Below are 26,835 nucleotides of genomic sequence, written 5' to 3' on the forward strand. Positions count from 1 at the left end.
AACTTATCTGAAAATTTAAAGTCAGGATAATCTCCCTAGAAAAATTCACTTATGCACATAATCATAGACTTTTGGATATGATTTCAGGGGAGGCATCATAGACTCTTTGAAGGCCATTCATACTAAATCCGTGGATCCCAGATTTTATACCTGTTCATCAGACACACTCTTACCGTCTCTTGTACATGCAGCATTGCATCCATTTCATTCCAGCCGCCTACCTCTATTTGACCAGATTTTTAAGGTTCTTCAGCAAACATGAACTTTGGATTTAGAAACTAAACTGGTTCCAGGGAATTCCCTGACGGTCCAGTGGTTAGGACTCTGTGCTTCCACTGCAGGGGGCCCGTGTTCCATCCCTGGTCGGGGAACTAAGATCCCACAAGCCATGAAGTGTGGCAATAAAATAAAATAGAAATTAAACTGGTTCCAATTTGGTTCAGTTTAATGGCTCCCAACTGAATAAGTTTCACTACTGACTGGAAAAAATGATAAATTAGATTAGTTGCAAGACATCAGTCTTGGCTTCCACAGACCTAAGGTGGGGAGTCGGGGAAAAGCTTGAAGTAGATTCTAAGAAAAGATGCATCTAGGGGACTCTTGTCACTTGCTTCTTTTTTGTTTTTAAATTAATTTTTGTTGGAGTATAGTTGCTTTACAATGTTGTGTTAGTTTCTACTGTATAGCAAAGTGAATCAGTTACTATATGTATACATATATCCACTCTTGTTTTATATTTCCTTCCCATTTAGGTCACCACAGATCATTGAGTAGTGTTCCCTGTGTTAAACAGTAGGTTCTCATCAGCTACCTATTTTATGTATAGTAGTGTATATATGTCAATCCCAATCTCCCAGTTCATCCACGCCCCCCCCCCCCATTCCTTCCTGGGTAACCATAATTTTGTTCTCTACATCTGTGACTCTATTTCTGCTTTGCCAATAAGTTCATCTGTACCATGTTTCTAGATTCCACATATAACCAGTATTATATGATATTTGTTTTTCTCTTTCTGACTTACACTCTGTATGACAATCTCTAGGTCCATCCATGTCTCTGCAAGTGGAACTATTTTGTTCCTTTTTATGGTTGAGTAATGTTCCATTGTATATATGGGCCATATCTTCTTTATCCATTCATCTGTTGATGGACACTTAGGTTGCTTCCATGTCCTGGCTATTGTAAATAGAGCTGCAATGAACATTGTGATACATGACTCTTTTTGAATTTTGGTTTTCTCAGGGTATATGCCCAGTAGTGGGATTGCCGGGTTGTATGTTCTATTTTTAGTTTTTTAAGGAGCCTCCATACTGTTCTCCATAGCGGCTGTATCAATTTACATTCCCACCAACAGTACAAGAGGGTTCCCTTTTCTCCACACCCTCTCCTGCATTTATTGTTTGTAGATTTTTTCATGATGGCCATTCTAACCAGTGTGAGGTGATACCTCACTGTAGTTTTGATTTGCATTTCTCTAATAATTAGTGACGTTGAGCATATTTTCATGGGTTTGTTGGCCATCTGTATGTCTTCTTTGGAGAAATGTCTATTTAGGTCTTTCCCCCCATTTTTTGATTGGGTTATTTGTTTTTTTTGATATTGAGCTCCATTAGTTATTTGTATGTTTTGGAGATTAATCCCTTGTCAGTTGCTTTGTTTGCAAATATTTTCTCCCATTCTGAGGGTTGTCTTTTTGTTTTGTTTACAGTTTTCTTTGCTCTGCAAAAGCTTTTAAGTTTCATTAGGTCCCATTTGTTTATTTTTGTTTTTATTTTCATTACTCTAGGAGGTGGATCAAAAAAGATCTTGCTGTGATTTATGTCAAAGAGTGTTCTGCCTATATTTTCCTCTAAGAGTTTTATAGTGTCCTGCCTTACATTTAGGTCTTTAATCCATTTTGAGTTTATTTTTGTGTATGGTATTAACGAGTGTTCTAATTTCATTCTTTTACATGTAGCTATCACTTGCTTCTCAACAAACAATGCTTTCTGCCAATAAAGTTAAAGTTCATTGCAGCTTAGTTTGTATAGCAGGGTCATTATTGAAAACATTTTGTATTTGCCAGTAGTGTTAGACAATCATGAAATGCATGGTCTAAATTTTTGCATTCCGCTTCTCAGTACGTTTGAGAGAAGGCTTTAGGAAATAATCCTAACATGCCCAAGGCAAATGGCATACTCAATTTTGTAACAACTGTTCCCTATGGAAGTAACTTTTTTTTAATTGGGGGCTGATCAGAATTCAAAGAAGGTTGCTATATAACACCTTGAGATCTGATAAGACAGGCACAAAAATAAGAGTTAAGAAATAAAGATTTTTCACCAGCTCTCTCATTAAATTATCATTATTTTCGTAAATCTACTTGGATAATCTTTAGTTCTAATTTTCCATCTGTAAAATGGGAATACAATGTAATTCAAGAATTAGGTAATTAAGAGAAAGCTTATGACTATCTCAAAACAAGTAGCTTTTGCTACATGTGGCTTTTCCCAATTCTAATTATCTTTACATCAATCTGAATAAAGCATTTTTCAGGTGGTAGAGAAATACATATGTGATACACTTTTTAATTTAACAGAAGACCTATATTATCCTGTTCTAGAACAGCTATATTTACCTTTTTAACCAAATCAAAGAGGCCCAGTGTCAGAAAGATTTTTCCAACTAATGCCAGTATCTTCAAGCTAGAAAGGCTTTTGTATTTTGTAAAATTGCATAAATACTCATCACTGTATAATTTTTACACCACTATTGATTCAGTGCCAAACAGTTCATTGTTTTTCTAACCATCTTAAATCAAACTCTGAAATTCAAGTCACCAGGATAGTGAAGAAATAAAAATTCAATCTTAGCCATTATTGTTCCTCCTTATCTCATCTTTCTCACCCCCTAAATGGGGGCTGTGTTAAAATTTCATAGAAAGTACTGTCAGGTCTTTAACCCACACCAGGCTGAAATGATCAATGCCCAAGCCACATAATTTCCTGATAATGGATGGTTCTGTTGCTTCTGTGCCAAGATCACTGGTGGCTTTGAGCCTTTGTCCAGCCTTGAAGCCAGAGCTGTGCCACATCACCATTCTCCTCCTGGTCCTGTTATCTCCCTGGGGCATTTCAAACCCCACTATTCCAGCGACTTTTTCTTACCCTGAGGTCAGCCACTTTGGTCTCTATGCCTCTAAGCCCTTCTCTTTATCTCTATGTCTCTCCATACCACCCCTCCCCCTCCACCCCCTCTGTGCCCCAAACAATTTTCCCCTCCGTGGGCCTTTATAAACACAATGTTGATCCTCCTTTGGAGCAGAAGAGTTTTTCCTAACTAACCCTAATACATATTTTTATTTAATTGTTGACAGTGTTATATAGCTGTTTGTTTCTTCTTATAATGAAAGCTACCAGATGTGCCAGCCTTCTTGTATTTTTTCCCCCAGTTCCAAAATTATGCTTTTTATTTCAGTGTGCTCTTTTTGGGAAAATTATTTGGCAGGCATCAATATAAAGCAAGATTCTCACTGTTAAGTCCTAGGGGTGACTGTGGGCATTTTCAGACCCTGCCATCCTAAGGCGGTATCTAGGCAGGCAAAGGGTCTTCACCACTGAGCAGCATTGCTCCGTAAGTCAGCTTCCTTTCAGCTGTTTTAACCGCTCTTCCCCATCAACCTTTTCTGGTTTAATGTGAGCCCATCAGTCACTTACACCTTATTCTCTGTGATGCTCCTTCAGTTGCCTCAGGTGGATATTTTGTTTGAGTTTCTTCAGGTAAAAAAGAATTATGCTGTCGGTAGCCAGCATTTCTTAGCCTGCTCCAGGGAGGGGTGGTCTGAAACTAGATTTCTACACATTCTAAGGTATTACCTCCATTCCAACTCCCCTCTTCCTCTGTTCATATTTCATTCCTAAAAGTCACCAGAGAGGAGGAACCTCAAGAGAAATCATCTAGAGAGTGTGAACTTTAAGTCTAGAATGAAAGTTGGCCCTCATGTAGCAGCTCTTTCTCAGTCTTGTTTTGAGATTTTGAATGATAGTTTTCATTCCTGTGCTGCAATCTAAATGTCCATGTGGTAGTAATTATCTGCTTTAATTATGAGAGAAAAAAACCCAAAAGAAAAAGCAGTTAAAGCAACAAATATGTATATATATATTTCTATGAGGAGACAAGATAGATGATTTGGAAGATTAATCTATGGACAGAAAACAAGCTCTTTGTTACATTTGAAGTGAAGACTATGTTTTCCTGGAAGTCATAGAAAGGGTGATTGCAGAATCATTCACACAACACTTCCTGCCTTTTATCAGATTTAAGGTGAGTAGCTGTCATGAGCCTTGGGTAGAAAATCATTACTGACACCTTGTTGGAAATTTTGGGTACACAATGGGAAATGACAGCCCCAGGGTTAACTGGTTAAGGACAGAAGGACATTCCATAATATCTTTACAAACAGGATCAAAGACAGTTTCTTTGGTCATCCCTATAAACATTTCTTGACATATATCTAGCCACCATTGTCAACATCATTAACAATTTGGGGGTTTCTCTATTAGGTACTTAAAGGGAAAAACAAGTAAGCCCTTCCATTTGAATAGAGGTGAGAGTAAAGATATTATTATATAAAATTAAGAAAAGAAACAATCATATCTAGCTAGTTATAGAGAGATTCAGATTAAAATATTAGTGACAGAGCCAATAAGTGAGTTATTCATATGATTCATCAGATAAGTATCCCAGGTAAGACCTAGAATTACCTTATTCCATTCAAGGCTTAGTCATTTCCAAAATGTTACAATGCAACTGAATATATTTATACATGCAAAAGTTTATTTAACTTTCTTTAGCACCCCTCCCTTTTTTTTCAGGTATAGAATCCACTTCAGGATCATCAGGACTTAGTTCTAACATCCTTTATTGCTGTGTAAAGTTTCTGGCCCACAGAATAGTCTGATGAGGCAAGTTTAGAATATAAAGGAAGCTTTTAGTGGAATGGCAAGGATGGGGTTTTCTAGACCAAAGGAGTGATGAGTGGTAGAACAGGTTCAGCAAAATGAGGTGAGGGGAGACAGATGGAAAGGAATGGGTGTGTGCCCAGCTATGGGATTTCTTTCTGTAGTCAACCCCCAGTGTTGAAATATCAACTGGGGTCCCCCAAAGGTATATTTGAAAGTGTGCGGTCTTCAGAGTGAAATCCTGATTCATCACCCGCTAGGTACGTAAGTTGGGTCAAGCTACTTAAATTTTTGAGACTCAATTTCCTCATCTGTAACATGAGGATTACATGATGAAATAAAATGAGAGTCTACCTTTCAGGGCTGCTGGGAAGATAATAAAAATGTATGTAGAGTCCTTGGAACATAACCAACCCTCAGTAAATGGCAGACATTATGGCTGAAATGTGGTCTTTAAAAATTTCAGCCTTCCTTTTCATATATGTAAATTACCAACTTTGTTAGTAACTTCTTCATCTTTAATTTTCAGCACAAAATAGCTCTGTGACTTTGAGAAATGCCCTTAACCTTTGTATGATTCAATTTCTTCACACGTGAAATAACAGGGATAATATCCTGAGTAATGTTCAAGTCCTGCAAAGCCATGGTACTAATAGCCTGCTATCCGTTTTGTTCTTGATCATAATTAAAGCAAAATAGAGGCATATGCATCAATATGCTGCATAATGCAACACAGCTCTGGCATCAGCAGTATGGACTGTAAGGTCACATGACCTGCGTTACTACTTATGGTTCCTCCTTGTAATGTACCTGAATGTCTTGGGCAAGTCAGGTAGCTGTTTTATGCCTCAGTTTCTTCTTTTTTTGAACTTTCTTTGCACAACTTAATCTTCCCATGATACAGAGAAAATCTTTTGTCCTCAAACCTCTATTACCTCATCTATCCTAGTGGTGCTCTGCTTTCCAAATGTAATAAATAGTTCCAATGAAAATATTACATCGTTTTACTACAAGCTGGCAAAACCCCAACACTTCATTCACTCACCCCAAACAAAAATGTTTCTAGAAAGTCATTTCTCTTTTAGTTATAGAACTATAAAATTATAACAAATATTCACTAAAAATTTGAGATATTGTCACAAGAAATTAAATGTTATTAAAATTATTAACACAGGGAAGAGAGTATGAAGGTACTATATTTATTAATCCATACCTCCTCAATATTTACTTGGTGGGTTTTACTTTTCATGAGTGAATCTGAAGGTTCATGACATACAGTACCTGTATAAACATTTCCATATTCATGAAGGGTTTAGAACATTTCTAGTATTAAGGGTCTGTTATAGTGAAAAGGAAAAATATCATTCAATCCATATATTTTTTTTTAAGTCTTTATTGAATCTGTTACAATATTGCTTCTGCTTTATGTTTTGGCTTTTTGGCCGCAAGGCATGTGGGATCTTAGCTCCCCGACCAGGATTCGAACCCGCACCCCCTGCATTGGAAGGCAAAGTCTTAACCACCAGACCGCCGGGAAAGTCCCTCAACCCATATTTTAAACTTAACAGGAAGATAGGAATTTGAACTACAGGGCCACTAGCATGTTTTCTAATACTGAGGTCCTATGATAGTTATGTGTTCCTTGAGAACTTTATTGGTTATTAAAAATGGCAGCACTTGAAATGATGTCTAGAGATGTAACTAGTATGGATCAAAAAGACTTTGTCTCAAAATGCTGAATTGTAAATGCTATAAAGTATTTTTTTTTTTTTTTTTTTTTTTTTTTTTGAGGTACGCGGGCCTCTCGCTGTTGTGGCCTCTCCCGTTGCGGAGCACAGGCTCCGGATGCGCAGGCTCAGCGGCCGTGGCTCACGGGCCCAGCCGCTCCGCGGCATGTGGGATCTTCCCGGACCGGGGCACGAACCCGTGTCCCCTGCGTCGGCAGGCAAACTCTAAACCACTGCGCCACCAGGGAAGCCCGCTATAAAGTATTTTTAACAAAACTTTTAAAATTATGTGAATTTGAAAAGTTCGCTTTCCTTTAGCAGATGTTTCCCCGTTATTCCTCATCCTAGGAGTGAGTTCACCCCAGAATGTGAGATCTGGATGCTGGTGCATGTGGATGATGCATACAGAATCCTAGTCAAAGGCAATGAAATTCCCAGTCCAGAGGGACCTGGCAAGCAAGGAGGGCACACTATTACCTACCATCTTCACTCCCTCTTATATTCATGCTACTTGATCTACACAACGAAATTTCTAGGTTAGTTTTACCCTAAAATTTTGCTTTTCTTATGCCATTACTTAAACATTTATCATTTTATCCCACTGATAATTATAATAAAAATACAAAATTTTAATGATGAGGATTTACCCCCAATTTAAGAGCAAGATCAAAAAACAAATCTTCACATTTTATTATCATGTGGATAAGTTCAAAATCATCAGGAATATTTAGAGAAAAATCACTACATGTATTACATGCAAAATTGATTTTAGCACCTTTTTCAAATATGTTCATATCACTTCTGAGCAAAATATATATGTAGAGAGAAATAAAAGCTGGTGACATAATTACTATTTTCTTTTATAGTAAATGTATTTTTCAGTAATAAGGATCGAGCTCCAAGTAAGTGAGAATTTCTCACCTTTCCAAAATATCATTCATTTTTGTACTTCTTCATGACATAATTATTGGATAATAATAGCTGATTAAAATAAACTTGGCTGTTTCTATCAAATGTAGGTTCATGGGGGTTTTAAGTTTGAAAGCAGTATCTTGAACTTAAGATTATTTTTTATAATATCAATTAAGTTCCTAAAAAATGAACTGATACTCCCTTCAGAATCTAGATAAATCTAACAGAAAATCTGGAACTTTAAACTGAATATTTCCCCCAACAAAAAAAATCTTCCCTTGCTTTAAGGAAACTACTCCCAGACCTAACAATGAAACCCACAATCTCTAAGTTATCAAAGAGAGTCCCAGGGCTTCCCTGGTGGCGCAGTGGTTGAGAGTCTGCCTGCCGATGCAGAAGACGCGGGTTCGTGCCGCGGTCTGGGAAGATCCCACATGCCGCGGAGCGGCTGGCCCCGAGAGCCATGACCGCTGAGCCTGCGCATCCGGAGCCTGCGCATCCGGAGCCTGCGCTCCGCAGCGGGAGAGGCCACAACAGTGAGAGGCCCGCCTACCGCAAAAAAAAAAAAAAAAAGAGAGTCCCACATGGGGACGCATAACTCCTATTCTCGTTCCCTGAGTTCCTTGAATGTTTTCTTCTCTTCAGGAGATACGTTTCCATTAGCTTTGCTGTCATCCCATGATGACCTCATAGGGCCTCTTGCTTTCATAGTTTATCAATACAGCCTGCCCTATTATAGCCAATAGAACACTTGATGCAAGGCTGGATCTCACAAAGGACCCAGGGAAAACAAAGGAAAATAACCAGCAACTAAACCACTGTGCCATGAAACACCACCTGTTCTGCAGGGTGACTGGCTTCAGTTGCATCATGGCCCCTTCTCTGCCTCAAAGTAGGTGGCTCCATCCTACGACCTGTCACTCAGCTGACTTCCGAGACATCCGTGTTCCTCACAGCTTAGACCTAAGTCGATAGCCAGAAACTAGCTTCTTCTACTCCTAGAGAGCCTTCCTCTGGGTTCATTTTCTTTTTAATACAACTACCTCATTCCAGGATGAACTAAATCGGAAATAGTCACTCTCTCTATTGAAAAGGCCATGACAGAATAGTAATCACCTCAGTACACCTCGGTGAACCCAACATTCACATAGGAGGCGAGCACAGGAGCAAACAGGGAAGCTGTTTGTTTGGATTTCTCCGTAAACTGCCTTGCTTTGACCACAGGGAGCAATGGATCTATAACAATAGGGAAAAAATGACCTAACTACCTGAGTAGAAATCATGAGACAAAATTTTGTGGTAAAGTAGAAATAATAACCAAATGAAGAATCCCATTGTTTTCTATGCCAGAGTCAAATGCTCCATATCTGTGTGACTTTGAGCAAAAGGATTTTTTAGCTGAAGGTGTCAGTGTCCTCAGTTGTAAAATTCCTATAGTCTTTTTCATATCTATGATTGATGGTCTAATTCTTTAAAGTTAAAGGGACCTAAATAGTTAAACAAATTTTGCTTGATAAGTGTCCATTATATCCTTAAGTGAAAAGGAGGTGGATTCAAATTATAAGACATCATAAAATGTAAGTCTTAAAATTTATTGAATCATCTATTTGATAAATCATAGGTAAAAAGTGGCAGTTTTCCCACATAATTCACTTTATTAGGATTAGGAGTTTCATATACTATTGTATGATTAAAACCAAGTATAAATAGTACAGTGAAGATAATCTTTTTAATATAAAGACTTTTCTGAGGTATTTAATACAGAATCATGGCTCTGTACCCCAGATCCTGGTTCTGGGTTGAGATCTGTCCCAGCTGGCCAATTACCTTGTTCTAATTAAATTCTTAGCATGATCTGAGTCTGATATTCCCTTGGCTTGCTTTTAATTAATCTTGGCTGTTAAAATCCAAGTGCCTATTCCTCCTTGAATCAGGTCTAAGAACATGTTGAATTATTGACCACTTACTGAATGATATTGATATTATGATAGAGTGGTATTGATTTCTTAAACTGCATTTTCCTTATCTGTAAAATGAAAATGATTACACTCATTAAGTCATTGCTCCATAATTAGTTTCTTTTTTCTCAGAAACATGATGAAGGAGGCAAAGCATAAACTTCTGGTGTCACATGGGCTCTTTTCATTCTCTTGTCATTTTAGCCTAATTTAGGGCTATGTAAATCAGGAAAGAAACATTCAAGACCACAGCAGGGGGTGATTGGTTTTGTCATCAAAAGGGCCTCAATCAGGTGTCAGCAGATCCCTCCCTCCTTCTAATATTACTGACCATAACATTTGAAACTTTAGTGAGAAAGCGAAACCTAGTTTTAGGTAATATAACTTTTCATTAGAGAGAAATAGGACTCCCCTTTTAGCTTTCTTCCCCTACAGTGGGTCCTCTTTCTCCTCAGTGAAATCTTTCTTCTGGTTGTTTTCTTCTCTCCAGCCAGTTAAAAACATTTATTGATCCCCTGTTGAGGCAGAGATGTTTATTACCTCTACTCTTGCCTGTGCCCACTTGTTCATCCTAGTCTTCTCCTCTCTCTCAAGATGTCACAATAGCCCTCTTCACGACAGATCGTATGCCACTATAGAGATTTGTTGTTGTTGTTGTTTTAGTGGGAAATGTCATGGGACTTGTGGAGGGAAGTAGTTATCAGAAGAAATATTTTGACAACCACTATTTAGTCAGTTTGAAAAGCGAACGGAAAGGCTTATGAATTCAGGTTATCTGCACCATTCCTTTATCTTGTGCTTTATGAATAATTATTGGTATGAGCCATTGGTAATAGGCCTTTATATTGTGTTATTATTTATACTTGCCTAGCAGAAAAAGCCATGGAGCTCATTTGAAAATCAACAAAAATCAACACCAAATTCATAAAATTAAGTGCAGATTATCATCTAATGACAACTCCTTAGATTCTCAGTTTACATGTCATCTCAACATCCAATATCTGATTGGAATGTCATTTGACAAGTAAGGAAATTGAGACCTGGGGAGGGAAAGTGAGGTATCCAAGTTGTCCATCAACAAGTGGCAAAGTACCCCTGCTTCCCATTCTAGTTTTCCTTGAACCGGACAAGGATACCTCTCCATTTGCTGCTGATTCTTGGTGCTGCTAAGATTTTTCTTATTCCTCTAGTTTCTCTTGTCAAAATTTGCAATGGTGGAGAAAAGAAAAGTGAATAAGAAAAATATATTAGTGCAAAATTACGCCAGTGTTAATTATTCTGCATATGCAGATTTTATATCCTTCTGATATGTTTTATTGTAGACTTATAGAATGAAAAGCCAGCCTCAAGTTTAAGTATAATTCCTTAAAAGTGCTCTGTTGACATAGCTGAATAAGCTCAATTTAAGAAAACAAGTTTACATATGACTGACAAATTCATTTTCACTGTTATAATGTACTCTATTTTTTTCTAGATTAAATAATGTGGAAATTATGTGAACATATGAATGAGTATCAAAATACCAATTTTTTTTTTTTAAAGAAACATGAGTAGTTTATTATTATTTATTTAGGCTGTGTTTGGCCTTCGTTGCTGTGTGTGGGCTTTCTCTAGTTGCGGCGAGCAGGGGCTACTCTTCATTGCAGTGCGCAGGCTTCTCACTGCGGTGGCTTCTCCTGTTGTGGAGCACGGGCTCTAGGCACCCGGGCTTCAGTAGTTTTGGCACACGGGCTTAGTTGCTCCACAGCACGTGGGATCTTCCTGGACCAGGGATCGAACCCATGTACCCTGCATTGGCAGGAGGATTCTTAACCACTGTGCCACCAGCAGTGTCCCCAAAATACCAATTTTAAAGTAACTGTTAAAATGATGAAATGTAAAATGTGAATAAATTTAAACATGCCTCTTACAGTGAATAAGTGATTTATGAACTGCAACATGGAAACAATGGATGTTCTCTTCCGTCATTTATTTTAATGATTTTCTTTTCATGTTACACAAGGTGCTTTGAAACCTTCAAAGAATCCACGCATGGAATTTATCAAATAAAAATTACATTGGGGTCTTTGGGTGACATAGATGTATGGTAAACAGAATGTGTAAGAAGTCACTTAGAACTTATTATGTATAAATGAAACTTAGGAGATCAACACCAACTTATATCTAATGTTTTGTTGGGGTAAATGTTTGTCCTTATTCTAGGGATAAAAATAAGCATGGTTACAAAATTTGCACAAACAACTTGAACCAAGAGAACACAGAAAATTGGTATATGGATTAAAGTATCCAAAATAACTTATAACAAATACTTGTAAATGCGTTTATTCACTCACCTTCCGTCCCAAAAAAGAAGTGCTTTAAAACTAATATACACTAGTTTTTTGCCACCAAAAAAAAACTCCCGATCAGAGTAGACTTTTTGACATAGTGATCCTTTTTTCTACAAATTTGTTCTAAGACTGAAAAAAGAAATCTACAGAAAAACAAAAATATTCCTAGGAATAGAGTAGTATAATTTACTAAAAAAATCCCTGAAAACCAAGTTTGTGCCCCCAAATAGAGTAATACACAAATAAGTTAGATCATACCATTAAAAAGAATATTATTCAAACATTGAAATTAACAAATGAAATAATGATTTTATTTATATATTTTACAATTTAAAAAGTGTTTTGCTTTGTTTTTACAGTATCTCATTTGGTGATTCTTGATATAAGGAAAATGCATATAAAATATTCAAAGTGAAATAATAAATTTAAAAATTATGTATAAACTATGACAATAACCACATAAAACTCTACAGATGGATAAAGATTGGAATACATATATACCTGTGTACATGTATGTAGATAGATAATAGATAGATAGATAGATAGACAGATAGATGCACACATACAGTATATAGTTGAGGGGGCTGTAGATATCATTTTCTTTAATATTAAGATATTTAATTTAAACAAAAACTTGTCCTAAATTTTAAACAGAAGACAAGATGTGATTATTCCTCTTCAATAGATTAAGCTAAAGAATATTGTCTTTTTTCATGATAGAATAGAATCCATAAAACATATCTTTTACTGTAATTTCCTTATGAATGCATAAATTATGAGTTTTTCAATATTTTAATCAACCAAGATGAAATTTAGTCCATGATATTAGTTCATTCCGTAAATATATAATTTAAGTGTATTCAAACTTTACTCAGCTTCCAAAAATAACCCTGGAATTCTAACAGTAGCCTGAGTAAAGAGTAGGAATAATGCAAACACATACATTTGTTTACTGACAGTCCAAACAAAGATATAAATAAGTAAAAGAATTTACTGTTTTCCTTAAAGTCTATTGGAGATTGTTGTTTTGAAAATATCACACTTTTATGTTTTTGAGCCTCTAGCTCAGTAATATCTGAAGAGCTTAGTGTGCTACCAATTTTATTTGTGTGGACTTTTTGTTTAAAGAGCAAAACCAATCCCCTTGAAATATAGCCCTGCTCAGCTGAACCTGTTTCTCCTCATGAGCATGTTAGAAATTTTTATTTCAATTTAAACAGGAAAACATATGGCTATGACTTAACTGCTGAAAAGGAAAATCCTCAATGTACGTGAATTTGGTCTTGCTATTTCTCCAGTTCCTCAAATGTTACTTCAGCAAACAAATAAAACATTAGTAGGTGAATGAATCTTAGCCTAAGCCCAAATATTCCTGACTGGCCTCAAGACCTTTGTTCTCAACACTGCTGTTCCCAAGAAGTACATACATTGAGGACCCGAGCCTGCCATTTAATTAACAGACTGATGTTTGTTTATTTTCTTGTAAACCTGAGTTCTCTACCAGCTGGTTCCTAGTTAGATCAGAAAGATATACAGAAAACAAACAAAAGTGCAAGTAAGGCCCAAGTAACTTCTGCAATGCAGTCTCTTTCCTAGGCATCCTGCTTACCCGCAAAGAAATTTGTATTGCCCTTACAGTAGAGATCTCTGTAAATATGCCCTAAAGCAAGATCATTTTTTAGAAGACAGTAGATTTTCTTGATTGTATATCCTGTTAGTTCATCATTCCCCTTTTAGGAATAAGTAGTGATTCCAAAACTATGATCATGTATTCATGAGTGTATATCATGGTACTTAGATTTGTACCATGTCCATTCTCTCAGTATGTACACACAGATACACATCTGGCATTTTCCCTATCTCCCTTTATTCTAAAAACCGGTGAAACCAACAACTCTATATTTTCCATATATTATAGTAGTGCAGCATCTACTTTTTTTATCTGTACCCATGAAGATTTTTAATGCAGATGGTGAGAGAAATGGTAACTACAGCTCTAAAGACTGAATGTTTCCACTTGCAGAGGTTATAAGCATGGGTGAGTTAGTTTTGAAATGTTTTTTTCAAAAATGATTCCCAAACATTGTGAACTAGAGTCACTGGTTTCTTTTTTTTTCTTTCTTCCTTTCTTTCTTTTTACTACATGGTAGTAATGGCCATTGCAGAATATTTAGAAAATAGAAAAAAGATCAAAAATAAAATTTTTATGATACCAAGAGATAAAAGCTATTAAATAGTAATGCATATTTTTCAGATTTTCTATAATATTAAATATTTATTACAAATTCAGATAACTTTGCACACACTGTTTTCTAATATGCTTTACTCTATAAATGTATCATAAAGTAATATCTTAAAAATTCTAACCTAGTGTTCCGAATCAGTCATTATTTTACCATGGCATATTAATGTTTCTTAATTTACTTAAGATACATTAAGAGGCATTGACACTGATGTTTTGAAGGTTTTACCGTCAAGGACCCACTGGTGGGAAACACGAGCGCCTATGTTCCAGAGGGTCCCAGGCTTCCAAGAGGAGCCCTTACTGAAGGACTCTGGTGGAACAGCAGCTGAGGCTGTAATCACCAGCCCAGGCTGCCAGGTGGCTGAAAGCTCTTCCTCAGACTACCTGACTATAATGTCCTGTCACACTGTAAGGGGGTGACAATTATACTGCAAGACTGTATTTTTTATGAAAATTCCAAATATCTCTGATGATCCTGATGGTACATTTTAAAGTGACTTTAAGTGCCCAGAAATTCTTTTCCCTGTGTTCACAAAAGGATAATCTTCAGATTTTTTCCCTCTTTATTCATACTCCTAAGTTGTTTTTTTTTTTTCTAAATCCACTTGAATGTATTTAAGAAAGCTTTCAGTAAAGTCAGGACAGTGGTTTTTCACATCATAGAGTAGAAAAGGCATTAATAACAGCATCTTTTTGCCTCCAGGGAAAAAAATTGCCATTCAGTACGAAACAAAATTATGTTTAAAAATACAGTAAATTTTTACTTCTCAGGAAGTGTTTGATTTCATGTGTTTGACTGTATAAAGATTAAGAGACTTGACATACATATCTTTCAGCATCCACACAAAATGATTGAAATGCTAAAAGCTTACACATTTCAGATTACTTTACATTTTCCCCTAAATGACTTTCAATATTTTAACAGTATTTTTTCTCTGTAGCTAATAGTTATTATCATGTGGAGTTCTTTCTAAGGCCTAAGAAAAAGAAGTAAATCGAAGGGAGCAGCAGGGAAAAATGTGTTAGAAAAATATTTTTTTCTCATTATATTAAAAACTAGAAACGACTCCATCCCACACATCTGTGAGCCCGGTTCCACCCTAAATGGAAAGATTCTAAGGTTTTCAGGCCAGACCCATATCTGTGTAAAGTTAAACACTGCCACTAGGACACATCAGGAAGATATCGTCACTGGGCAGCGGAGCAAGAACCAAATAGAAAACCAGACCATCTTATTTCCTTTCTTCACCCATTGCAAATATTGGCCCATGCTTCGAAATGCTTTCCTCATACATTTAAACTTTAATATAAATTTCTTTTCAATACATGATTTGAAATCAGGATCTCAAAATGAAGTTTCTGAGACAAAGAAAGGGAGGATGCAATATGTTCTTCTGTTTTTCTGCTGTGGCATAACACTCAGGCAAACACTAGCTGAAGTGTTTGAAAAACAAAATGCTTTAATGGGACAGTATAACAATTGGAAGAAAGTGCCCAAAACTATGTTTTCTTTATCATTATTTTTGACTTGAAAGATAATTGAAAGCTTTGTCAGTAGATTTTTGTTTCATTGAAAGATCACTACAATAGTTTCTAAATTTAAAAAAATAATAGTAATTCTGTCTGTGATTGTGTTTTCATCCTTCAGAAATAAAATGGGTTTGGGAATGAGAAAAAACAGCTATTCACATCTGTCATTATAGGCTTCCCAATAGAGTAACTCTTTTTTTTTTTTAACTTGCTCTTTAGTTAAATATGATGCCATAGAACAAGGGCGTTGTAGTGAGTGTCAAAATGCATATTCTAAGCAAAGGTAGCAATGAAATGAATGCTCAGTAGCTGAAGGCCCCTTACCTTCTTTTATGTGGGTTGATTGGCTGTTTAGGATGATATTAGTGCTTTTGTTTTTTATTCGGAATTTAACTTGAGAAATTGTGATTAAAGTTCCAGCTTTTATTCTTTTTCTCTGCTAGTTATTTTGACTTATTACTAGTTTAGTCAGTGGCCCAGTTATAGTTCTCTCTCTAATGAAAATATCTAAAACAAAGTGATTCTAGCTGCAAGACTTTGAAATTTATAGTTTTCTTTTTAAGGCTAAATTTGGGGAGGATGAGAAGGCTGGTTTTATGAAGTGCTTTTGGATGGTGCACTTTGCAGATGGGAGTGCTAAAAGCAGAGTCAAGGTATAATCAGCCAGAGGCATTCTCAGAGAAGATTGTAAAACTATGGAAAAGGGAGATTGAAGGCAGGAACAATTACCCTACATGAACGATTTGGTATGAATTGCCCTGCTGGCTTGCAGATACAATTTCAAGTTTTCTCATTTAGCAGGCAATGCCATTTAAAAAGGGGAGAACAGAAACATATACCATGTAGGGCTGCAGTTTAAACTCTGCTTCTAGCTTTCCAGTAAAACTCGTAGAAAGGACCTGGCATTTTATTAACATCCTCAGACTCAGGGAACTGAAAATTATGACTCCACTATAGTACTCCAAACTGCAGTTGAAAAAAATGGCTTTTCTGCATTTAATAGTAAGAGATTGCCTTGCTTCCTTGTGGGCATTCATAAGGATCTGTTAATTTAAGCAAATTAAAATGATACAGATGGGACTTCCCTGGTGGCGCAGTGGTTGAGAGTCTGCCTGCCAATGCAGGGGACGCGGGTTCGTGCCCCGGTCCGGGAGCACGCCACGGAGCGACTGGGCCCGTGAGCCATGGCCGCTGAGCCTGTGCGTCCGGAGCCTGTGCTCCGCAACGGGAGAGGCCACAGCAGGGAGAGGCCCGAGTACCGTAAAAAAAAAAAAAAAAAAAAAGATACAGATGAAGCGGTTTGCAGGGCAGAAATTGAGGCACAGATGTAGAGAACAAACATATGGACACCAAGTCGGGAGAGTGGTGGGGTAGGGGTGGATTGGATGAATTGGGAGATTGGGATTGACATATATACACTAATATGTATAAAATAGATAACTAGTAAGAACCTGCTGTAAAAAAAATAAATAAAATTCAAAAAATAAAATAAAATAAAGTGGTATTCTACTATACAGAAAGACCTCTAAATTCACATCTTCAGCTTAAAGACAGGCAAGACACAATTAAGAAAAAGGAATTATAGGCACATATTAACAAAAATTGTATTTTTTCTCTGTATCCTACAATGACTTCATTGTTAAAAAACCCGAAACTTGTTTTTCTAAACATTTCTCTGCTCTTTATAAAAGTTAACTTGCCTAGCAGGTACTCTCAAGGTTTTGTGGTAATTTGCATTCTTGCCTTCCCTACCCCTGCTATTTAAAAACCAAACTTTCTTTTCTTCTTCTAAGAAAGTTATAAATCAACAGATTTCCTCCAAATATAGGACTCTAGGCCATGCAGACGTTGATTGTAATTCCAGCTCCACCACTCAGCAGTAACAGTGTGCAGGCAAATTATTCTCATTGATAAATGGGAATAACAACTACCTCATGGCATTACTATGAGGATTAACTGAGATAACATTCATGAAGCTCCCAGCCCTGTGTGTCTCACAAGACAGGTGTTCATATACTTAGTTCCTTTCCTGTTACCCATTGGTGTCCTTCCTTACACTGCCTCAACCTAATCTCTAAATAATGCATACATAATGGTAGGAACATTAGCATGAATGCCTTAATGCATTTGTTACTGAGTTAACTCAGCAGTGAACTTGGCATTCCATCCCCAACCTTTCCCCTTCATTAATCCCCTTGGGCAACCCCTCCAACATAGGAGTACACCCAGGACACGAGGAACCGTGAAGCCATCCAGGCACGTAAGCATCTTCTACCACGCTTTCAGCTGGTCTTGTTCTGCCTCAAAAACCAGACAGAGCTCATGTTTTTCACAATTAACTGACTCTGGCCATGTGGTCGCTACCATCAAGATCTGCCACCAGGAAGACAGCAGTTCAATAAAATCTTGAACTCTATTTATAGCCCACTTGAAACACTCTCCCATGAAACCTGAGGAGTCCTTCTTGAGAGCACAGAAAGTAATTCACTAGTCCCAGCACCAAACTAGGGCAATCCAAGGGCGGAAAATGCAGTAGGTACATTTTTTTCCCAGCCCTCTATAGTTTACAAAGCATCTGCTCCTACACATTGTCCCATTTCATCCTCATTCTGACCCAGGAAGGAGCCCCAAAGCAGATGTTGGCAACAAATCCCCATTTTATAGATTACAAAACTGATGCCTAGGAGGTTAGATAAGTTGTTCATTTTACATGGTTGGAGAAGGAGGGGAAAGGAAGGTGGCTAAAGAGTCAGAATAATTTCCTGTTAATGCAATCAATCTAAACTTCAGGGCATAATTGTTTACTTGTAAGAAAAAAATACACAACAAAGAGAAATAATGTTTCATAATGTTCTGGTAAGCTTAAACATTGTTTCTTCTCCACTTCTGATAGTAAAACCAAAATATGAGAAATAAAAACCTAGAGAGACTTTACAGGGAGACATTTATAAACATGTTTGTATCTGTCTAGAACATCTACATGCAGAATGATTATATTTTAGACAAGAAACGCCTTCTTGAAACCTTTCCAAATTAAAATATACATCAGTCAAGACTAATCTTGAAAAAGATGGTAGGAATTTTTATAAGAAATCTTAATTGATTTTGCCAGTCATCTCTGAAATAAATACATCTTTACTGTCTTTTTTTTTTTTTTTTCTTTACTGTCTTTTTAATATGGGGGGGTTTGCATAATTGAAGTATGTGCCCAAAAAGCAAGACTTCATTAATATGAATTAGTTTATGGACCAGAAATGATTTTGTTCTTAAAAGAATTATTTGATTGTGGCAAATACTTTAGTTTTCTAAGAGCTTTCTCTAAGCGGTGTTACCTGGAAAGGGTTTTCAGAAACTTTTTGGCTTGAAAAGGATGCCTGAGCAATTAGAATAGCCACACTGAAGTCTGTTTGTACGTGTGTGTATGTCTGTGTGTGTATGTGTGTGTGTGTGTGTGTGTGTGTGTGTGAGAGAGAGAGAGAGAGAGAGAAAGAAAAAGAGAGAGAGAGAGAGACATTATTGCTTCAAGAGAGCCTCTGCGTTAGCAGGTTGGCTCCGAGCCATTTGAGGATTCTCAGATTTACTGCTTCTCTGACTATTGCTGCAGCTCTGATTTATGGATTTCAGAATCTTGTGAAAGGCAAGGTGCCTGAAGTTTAGAGTCTTTCCTTGATGGCCCCTCCTCTTCCCCATTCACTCCTTTTGCCGCTGTTCACCTTGTAGTGACCTTGCAGGACTCAGCATTTTTACCTGAGCTCAGTAGCTGGGAGCCCACTAGTGCTGGGACGAGGGCAGCAGTTTCCATTCCTGGGTGATGGAGTCATGGGAGAAACCGCAGCGAACCAACAGAGGGTAGGACCTGAGCGGGCGAGCCAGGCTGGACTGTGCTTTAAGCGGCTCAGGACAGAGCAGCTGCTCGCTCTCCCAGCCTGCAAGTGCAGCCTGCATTTGTCACTGACCACTGAAGTGTGTGTTTGTGCAAGGTGAGAGCTGGGTGCTTTTTTGTTAATTTGGAGACAAATCGCCAGGTATTGCTGTTGATTGTTTTTGATAATTTGGGGGTGTTTATAGCACCACAAATGTAGGACCTAGACTGTGTGTGGTTTTATTTATACCCTTGTTTTTTGTCATGATCCATTATTCAGCGCTGCACGGTGTCCAAATTATGGCAACAGATTGGATGTACTGCTGTTCTTACACTGAAATGTGATCAGTTTGGTGCAATTTTCTTGGATTCTTTCATTGATTGCTGCTGCCAAATGATGGAGTTGTTCATATAAAGGATTCCAGTGCTGATTTGAAAGCATGTGAAAACAGCTTCAGATATAAATCTGAATTGCTATTTTTTGGAGTACTTGCTGTGGTGTATTCTTTGCTTCACTCATATTTTAGTGGTTGAAACTTTGGAAGAGAGCAGAGTGCCTTAGGGCCTAATCTGGTGATAAAAGTAACATGGGAGTTTTCCGTGTTTTTGCTTGTCAAAATGAAGACTTATGCTTGGCCAGTGGGGTGTGTGTGTGTGTGTGTGTGTGTGTGTGTGTGTGTTTAAAAAAAAAAAACTGAGGACCAAAAGAAAAGCAAATAATACTTTGCTATATTTTGATGTACTTATCATTAATTTAATCAGCTCCTAAAGCTTTTGTTACCAGCATATTTGAGTTCTGGAACTTCGCATTTTGTGTACACAAGGACAATACAACTACAGTGTGCACTTGTGAAGGCATGTGGGGACATGGAGTATGTGCTTACTAGGAATAAAACAGGAATCCAAAATGTGTTCTTGGTTAAGCTGACAGGCCTTAATACTGCACCAGTTTTGTATGTTAGCTACTTAATGAATCTATTCAAAATATAAAGGGGATACAGTGTATTATTATATCTAAATAAATACACTAGAGATTTGTATTCATGAAACACATGCTCTAAAAAAGGAAAACATGTGGGAATTTCATACTGTAAAAATAGGATGAGCAAAATTTTGAAAAGCTGTCAAATTTTACAGGGAGGGGAAAAACAATACATTAAAATGAGGAATAATCGGGATGGAATATGAAAAGTACTTCAACTGCTCAAATTTTTAAGTCTAATGAAAGAACAATAGAATATTTAAGGAAATTCAGAGTCTGCAGAAATGAAGCCAAGAGCAAAAATTCTTAATAAAACATGTTTTCAATCTGTGGAGTGTACTTATTTGTCTTGAGTTCTGTTCCCAGACTGATAAATTAGATTTTTTTTAAATATAAATTTTAAAATTTTATTTAAAATTGGTCTTTATTTGGGTAGACTTTGAAAACTAATAAAGTAACATAAGATGTATTAAAATGCAATGAACATTAAAATTATTCAAACACTTAAGACATAACATACGATATGAAAACTATTTGTCCCACTTTTGAATTATGTCAGTTTAGAAAGAGTCTAATCCTCTAAAGTAGAAAGTCAACTGTTGCTACATATGCTTGGGCTGCTAAAGTCCTTGGATACACTCTTGGTTTCTTGCTTTCAGACTATGTTACAGCACTGTGGAACGGTGAGCAGAAAACACTTGATTCTAACATTGTCATGCTTTCTATGTGAGATTAGAATAGAAATTGTTTCATTCGACAGATATGGAACTTGAGGTGTACAAAGAATTCATGATTGGTTGGCCTTTCCCTATAGGAACCTGTACTGCCTTGGCTTTTCTGCTGCCTGTATCTAAAATTTGGCTGCTTCTTTAAGAGGGTGTAACATGACTTTATCACCAGGACTGAAAAGAGGTGGTGGAGGGCCTCTTATCAGTGTTTTATAAACACAAGAGTATCCCTGTCTCTATGATGAGTGCAGTCCAATGTGTTCAAATGTGGTGTGTCCATCTGTACCCATGGTCACCTTCCATGCAGAAAGACTAGAAACTTTGATGAACCACAATCAGTGTAACAGCCAAGAAAAGTCTTGAATAGTGCCCTCATTTATTCTTTAGATAACTAGCTTACTGTGGCATACAAAGAGGTTTAAAAGGGTTTAGAGATTATAGGTACTGACCTCAAAGCACAGGCCAGTATGTGCAAACACATTTACTTCTATGCAATTAAGGGCTCCTAGTTAAAGGAAATGATTAGGCTTCATTTATATATTTGATAAGTTTCTCTTATTTTTTTAAAAAGCTTAAGTTTCTTAAGCACATTGTGTTCTCACTCCCTCTCTTCTTTCAGCTTTATACTTTAGACTTTAAACTTGCTAAATCCTTAATTTACTGAACCTGCTTTCTTTTGACCTACACTCAATCTCTTCTTCTTGGGTAAGAAAGCAATTATGATTTATCTCCTGGGGCTAGGGGAAGACCCACCTCCCCTGAGATCAAGAGATCACTGCCCACTCTGTGAGCAGGAAATGGGGTGTGATTAGTGGGAAAGAATGGATTGATAAACAGCTACCAGGAAGGCAATGACTGTGTCTATCTTGCCGAACGTTTCTGCTATTCATGTCCTCTTATCCATCTAGTCTGTTACTAGGCTTGGAAACCTTTATCAAGAAATGTTTGCACATAGCAACATAGTTACACTTTCACAAAGACTTTTGGTAAATTGAGATTAAATATGATTTGTAGTGTATGGATTTGGCTTTAAGTGGTATTCGTAGTTTTTAATGTCTTTTTACCTTAGCATTAAGGTAATTAAGTTCTATTTTGCCTAATGACTCCTCCTGAAGTAATGCAGATTCAGGTGAAATACTGAATATTCACACAACTTTTTTGTTTTATTTTGTTTTTGTTTTGTGGTACGCGGGCCTCTCACTGCTGTGGCCTCTCCCGTTGTGGAGCACAGGCTCCGGACGCGCAGGCTCAGCGGCCATGGCTCACGGGCCCAGCCGCTCCGCGGCATGTCGGATCCTCCCGGACCGGGGCACCAACCCGCGTCACCTGCATCGGCAGGTGGACTCTTAACCACTGCGCCACCAGGGAAGCCCCAACACAACTTTTAACTATTACTTCCAGATTCCCTAAAGTAGGCCTGGATGTTTTGTGGACAAGAAACATGGAAGGCAGTTTGCATGATATGAGTGTTTTTTTCTGGTAGATGTCCCTCTGAGGCTACAGAGTGTCCAGACAATCTCTGGGCTCCTTAGTGGACCTCTGGGCTGCAAGAATTTGGCAGCTGGAGTAAGAGCAGGTGGCAGCAGGCACTTCTTCTCTGGAGACAGAGATGAAAATCATTTTCTACAAGTCTACTCAAGAGGCCGGCCTCATTTGTCTTGAATCCAGTGTGTCTTCTAAGGAAACAGGACTGGTAGAGTCTGGTTGCTAGAAGTTGCGCCCAGATTGTGACAGACCTCCAAGGAAGTGTATCTCCATATTCTACATATTTTTACAAGCAATACAAGTTCTGTTTTTTAAACTTTTAAATTATTTTTACTAGGGAAGGCTTCAAACCTGATCCCAGTGTCAATCCAGTTCCCTCTAACAACCACCCTCTACCACACAAAACAAATAATTTTCAAGAAATACTAATAGCCAATTAAACTCTTTACATTTTAATAGCCAAACAATTTTCATCAATGTATAATTCGAGTAATCACTTCAAGAGAATGTAATTACAACTTCCAAATATTTCTAATGACCAAGAAGCCATCAACAGAAAATTATGGCAAAGTTTCCTGTTACAGGCATATTTGATCTTAAGGGAATGTTCAAGAATTTAATCCAACATATTAAAATCAATAAAAACAGACTTCTATGTGCTTTTTTCTGATAGAATATTTTCAAGATCAGCCTGTTTTTGAATATTTTTATGATAAAGTATAAAACACACTGGAGGCTTTCCCTTCTCTCACTCCTGTCCTCTTATAGCATGGGGTTTCACTTGACTGATAACTCTTATCAGAACACATCAATGTGTTGAAAGGAATTATTTTGTAGCTACAAAGAAGTATCTCCTTTTCTTTATAAGTTAAGAACTCTGCTTTAAAATGTAGGTTTTATTATTATTTAGGTATAGTGGGAACAACAGATCAGGAGATGATTGCCATTGAAAAGATAATTTGCTACTCAGTTTCAAAAGGAGGGACACATCATGCCTTGAAGGACCACATAGAGAAGCACCTGGGTTGGTCAGGAGGCAGAGAGAGAAAGGGGGAAACATGGACAAGAGGCTTTATTGTGGTTTCCTTGGGAAAGAACAGGCAAAGTAGGGTACATAAGTTTTGGACTGGCTAGTTCGAATAATTTCAGCAGGCTCTGGGGCATAGAGACTGACTCTAGTTGTCTGGGTACCTGGCCCTGAGGTGTTTAGGGCAGATGGATAGTGACCCAGGATGTGAGAGCTTTGTGAGGATCTGGTTCGGGTTTGGGCTCAGAATTGGTTTATTTGCATAAGAAAGGCATTCTCAGGGTTAGTCTTTCCTATCTCTAGGAATTGGCTGGCCCTGGAAGGGGCAGTCTCTTCAGGGTCAGCAAAGCCCAGATGCCAAAGCATTAGAAATACAGAAAATTAAAAGGCATGTCTAATACAAACTAACACACCCAAACAGGAATAGACAGATTACTTAGTATCATTTTGCCAAATTTGGTGTTCACATGGTTAGTCCACTATGAACAACAATCTCTTGACGTGAAATGTACCTCTCCATCAATTCTGGGACCTCTGCCAGCAAACTCCAGAAAGGTTTTGTTCCATTTGTTTTTGATTTTTAAATTCAATACTTAAAAACAGCAAAAGGGTTGAAAATAACTGAATCCTTTCTACCGAATAACTAGGTATATTTTACTTGTCCTACACAGCTACATATTATTTGATTTAGAGTCTAACAATAAATGTGTCCACATTAGGGTTCTGATAGAATCCTTAATTAGGCTAGAATTATTAAAGAAATTTTAACTTTGTACATTCACCATCCACCTTTGGTTGGAATCATCTTCTGACACACAAAAGTTAATAAATAATTGTTAAATGAATCAATAAATGATTAAGTCACCTGAACTCATTGGCAGAATTTTCTTCAGTTTCCCTAAGAGACTTTTACACAATTTTCAATATGATTTTCAGAATAAGGAAATTCAGAATAGTAAAATATGTTGATTATTTTGCTCAAACAAAAGCTAAATCGCCTGTCACTTAAAAATAGCCATAACCAGACATGCCCTTATAAGCAAACATAAAATGTGGCAAGGAACATATATAAATTGAGTAACAGTTCAGTTTCAGCTGAACTGGCAAAACTGGACTTCATAATGTCCTACTCCTTGAGTCAGCAGCAATGCACAGAGGGATCAAAGAACATTTAGCAGATGAATAGGATAATTAATTTATCAAATTAGAAGAGATCAACATGTGCTAAAAATAACCTGTAATCAAGGAAAGCGGCACCTTAGAAATGTGGCATCTTTCCCTTGTAATATTTCTCCTTTTCATTTTTAAACATTAAGGAAAGGAGAAATCATGCATATGGTGTTTCAGTGGAAATGGAATTTTCTTACTGTCCATGTTTGGTTTCCCCATTCCAGTTACTGGAATTTCCCACAGGAATTTATTGTGTAATAAATGTGGGACATCAAAATAGTGGGGGGAAGGATGATTGAGTGGACAACAGGTATTGGTACATTTAGATAGCCATTTGGGAAGAAAAAAGATTTATCCTCTACACCAAAATAAATTCTAGAAGAGTCAAAGATTTAGATGTAAAATATAAAGCTACATGCGTACTAGAAGAAAGCTTTGGTGTACTGACTTGAACAGAGGAGATGCTTCATCCACCATGTCACTAAGCAGCCACAAACAGGGGTAGAAATGGCATCCTGCTGCTTGAGAGGTGCCTAGGTTTTGTGGTAATCGCTGCAGTTATAGCAGAAGGGAGGTGTCAAAAGTGATCCTTCCTCTGCACCAGCTGCCCCATCGTTCTCTACGCTTTTCAGGCACCAAAGCTTCTGAGATGAAGGAAAGCAAAGAAGGTAGAAGTGTAAATCACTAATTTCTTTTTTAATTCTAAAGCTGATGCTTTATATTTTATCCTGGGGCCAGACAAGTATCGGGGAAAGATTATAGACTGATTTCTTGCTCTTAACTCTCTTGATTCCCAAATCTGAAACGTGATTGAGGTTTCAAAGCGGCCTCACTGTCTCTGGTATCTGCAGGTTTCAGATCTCTGACTTCCATTGGTGTGACAAGGGAATGAGACACTCTCAGCTGTGCCCTGGCCCTTCTGAGTTGTTGTCAGACTAGACTGAACCAATTCCAAAAGCTCTCAAGGGATGTGTGCTTGGTGAGGAACAGGAGAGCTTCAGTTGGAAAGCTTTTCCTTTAGGGTCTGTGAGTTCTTTCTTCTTTGTCACTTTCTTTTCCTCTAGTTAATTTCTTTTTTAAAATTATTTATTTATTTATTTATTTTTGGCTGTGTTGGGTCTTCATTTCTGTGCGAGGGCTTTCTCTAGTTGCGGCAAGCGGGGGCCACTCTTCATGGCGGTGCGCGGGCCTCTCACTATCGCGGCCTCTCTTGTTGCAGAGCACAGGCTCCAGACGCGCAGGCTCAGTAGTTGTGGCTCATGGGCCCAGTTGCTCCGCAGCATGTGGTATCTCCCCAGACCAGGGCTCAAACCCGTGTCCCCTGCATTGGCAGGCAGATTCTCAACCACTGCGCCACCAGGGAAGCCCCTAGTTAATTTCTTTATCCTGAATTCCTCCCCTCCCATACTGCTGCATGCCATCCTCTGACCTGGATGAAAGAAACACTTATGTCATTCACGCTAGATTTCTCAGACTGGCAGACTGTTTGGAGCAATGTGCAGTGTTCCTAGCAACAGATTAAGACACATTCACAGCACTTTAAAAGCCTGCAGGCATTGAAAAATAACAGAGGACTACCTAGTTATATTTGGAACTTCTGCTTTGTGGATTTGTATTAGCTAAGAAACCCAGAAAAGTTTTTAAACTTTTTTTTGGTTTATTTTCAATGGAAACTTGGAAGGTATAACCAGGTTTCTAAAACAGTCGTGATAAATTTAATCATGGCACTGAGAATGAAGGCCAACTGTGTCTATGGTAAGATTTAAAAGTAGGGCATATAAAGTACACTGGCAGTCACAGGAAGGTGATTTTAATTATCAAGAATATTTTATATTCATTAAGAACTCAGGCACTAGGGTCAGCTAGACCTGTTTTAAAATCCATGAACAAGTTGTTTGTGTAAAAGTTATTTAACCTTCAGTTTGTAAATCTCTAATAT

At 37.5% G+C, this 26,835-nt stretch overlaps 1 protein-coding gene across 7 annotated transcripts in view; it reads left to right on the forward strand.

The window, feature by feature from the left end:
* The window catches only part of ARHGAP24 (Rho GTPase activating protein 24), a 505,735-nt gene that overhangs the window by 339,101 nt on the left and 139,799 nt on the right, over nt 1-26,835 (forward strand). Inside the window, exon 1 of one of the 7 annotated variants that reach the window (XM_032633278.1) lies at nt 19,434-19,622. The exons of the other annotated variants lie outside the window; for them this stretch is intronic. The gene's annotated coding sequence lies outside the window, so the exon portion shown is untranslated. Of the gene's footprint in view, nt 1-19,433; nt 19,623-26,835 lie in introns of those variants that run through there. 7 annotated transcript variants of the gene reach the window in all.

This window comes from Phocoena sinus, chromosome 5, assembly GCF_008692025.1.
Source record: "Phocoena sinus isolate mPhoSin1 chromosome 5, mPhoSin1.pri, whole genome shotgun sequence".
Taxonomy (NCBI): domain Eukaryota; kingdom Metazoa; phylum Chordata; class Mammalia; order Artiodactyla; family Phocoenidae; genus Phocoena; species Phocoena sinus.